The sequence below is a fragment of the Aethina tumida genome, chromosome 1 (genome assembly GCF_024364675.1).
Source record: "Aethina tumida isolate Nest 87 chromosome 1, icAetTumi1.1, whole genome shotgun sequence".
In the NCBI taxonomy this organism is placed as follows: domain Eukaryota; kingdom Metazoa; phylum Arthropoda; class Insecta; order Coleoptera; family Nitidulidae; genus Aethina; species Aethina tumida.
In genome coordinates this window covers 59626445-59628995 of record NC_065435.1, presented here as the reverse complement: position 1 = coordinate 59628995, position 2551 = coordinate 59626445, and positions in this window count along the sequence as shown.

Sequence of the window (2551 nt, the reverse complement as noted above, 5' to 3'; positions counted from 1 at the left end):
TATCTCATTGGACCTGTCAAATGATGACACATATTTTTTAATTAAATGTTTGACATAAATTACATTTATTTCACATTAAGGTGCGTTTAAAATTTGAATGTGTTTTTCTAAAATAAATTAAAATATCAAATTATTTAAATAATTACAAATTTAAACAAATTTGTTCGGCATTTAACAAAAAATTCAGTAGCTTATCAGTTTCCTCAATTTCAGAGAATCAGAGGAGATAAGAAAATCTATTTCTATAGTAGCGACTACAGTTAATAAAGTATACTTGCGTAATGTATACATGTGTATTAAAAATTGAATGTGAAAATGTTTAAATATATTTTTAGTTTGTACAAAGTAATACCTTTAAAATAGAACTAGATGCTCCTCGTTTCGACCCCGAAAAACTGCTGCTCACGCTTTCATCCAATTCAAAATGTATTGTTTTTCTACGTTCGTACTTTCCTTGTGTCGCCACCTGAGAGATTGTCATTTCCTTTACATCACTTTTATTATTCGAACAAAAGTTCCACCACCTCCCGTTGTTTCTCTCATCTTCTGAATATTCGGGATTTTTAAGGACACTGCCACAATGCAGGCAAAGCCATGACATATTTACAAAACTATCACAACCGTATCATAAACACTAGAAAATTTATGATACCTTTGCCAATAATTAAAATAATAACCGTTATCAGTGGTATCGATAAGATATACAAGCTTGAAATAGATTAAATTCGTGTTATACCTATTGATTAGTGTCTTTTGGTGTTCTTGTCAATGTTAACGTGCTTATCAGAAATTATGGCATATCTTATCTTGATAATCTTCTCTAATACACTACGACAGGGAGAAAAGAGAAATAGAAGATAAGTAATGATATTCTGACAATAGTTTTGTCTAGATACAAATTGTTCTCGAATATAATTGAATTTACCTTTAATCCAATTATTAATTATAATTGGTTCCAAAATTTGAAATTATGTCTACAATCGAACTGCGGTTTGAAATGGAAGTCATCAATATATTACACGTAAACAAATATGCACATATTAGGTACCGGAAAAAATAGTTTACGTTTTTGGCTCATGACTTATTTGAATAATTTTGTAATTCAACATTTCTCTATTAAATTGTATATATCATTTGAAAGCTATTTGTGTTATTTCTAACTATAACATTTATAATATTTTATTGAATTAAAAACGGTATATTTAAGTGCCATAATTCGGTCAAATTTGCACCATAAATTCAAAAATCAGGTCTAATGGAATAGAAGCGACATGTCGCATTCGCAGTGCGTTTGGACAAGATGCTGTGATGAAGTGGAACATTTTAATTTCAAAAGCGTTGCAGGTCGTCCTGAACCTTGAACCAACAAAGAAATTAAGAAACATCTTGAATAAAATTCTCGTACAATATATTTAGAAATAGGGCAGACATTAAATTGCGATGAACCAACCATTAGGCAATGAATTTAATAGAAATGTTTTGCTTCAAATTTTTGCCATTGTCCAATATTTTACTTAATATACGGTTTACTTTGAAAGAGGAAGTCAAACCAAGATTGATCTTTCTAATTCTAAGAATTCTCAGAATTTTGGTCACGTTTCATGAATTTGTTTATAGAATATTAACAAACTATTGATTATTATAGTGATTATTTTGTTATATTTTAGAGTTTAAGATGTCAAAAATGTAGATTACTTTTTTCGAACTTGTTATTGATGACAGTGAGTCAGAATTACTTTTATTAGAGATTACTTCCATAACAAATTAAATCCTCTTTCTATAAGTTCATTATAAAATTTTGTACTGAATTTTTTGGTAGAATACTGGTATAATAACATTCTATACCACCAACTAATTTTTATTCGGGCATTTTAATTAATGGTGAAAAAGTTTTGTCTGCAACGCTCGGGTAAAAAAGTTCTCCCCTTAAATCAATATAAAAACGAGTTCTCTTATTTTTTACATAATTATGTATAAATATTTTATACGTGAGATCATAAAAATGAAATATAATTTTCCCATTAAGCAAAATAATTTCTTGCACATAAAATATGTACAATAAAACTTTGAAAACATTTTTGATTTTTTTTAATTAGAGTAGTGGTCATTATTACAGCAACTTTTTAAAATTTATATGTAGTGTGAAGTGTTTATTATTGTGGTTTTACATAGTATTATAAAAAATATGCTTTTATTATATAAAATGTTACATATATATTTTTCTGATTTGATCTGGAAATAAATATATCAACTTTAATTTTGAAAGAGATTTTTAATGATATTCCTTCAAGCTTCTTGAATTTCTGTGATAAGTTAATTTCAATTTAAAAAGTCGACGGACAAGACAAAACATGGAAGCAAATTGTTGAGGCATCTCCATGGTATAATTAAAGCGCCACCATGTCTCATTGTGAGTATAAAAAACTTTTTGTGTAGTTTTGTCTCTGTGGGATCCTCAACCTAAGCAGTACCATCATTTTAAATGTGATCCCAAGCAAGTCAAAATTGGACTTTTAGATTTTTAGTAAAAACTAGGATTTCTCTTGTATGT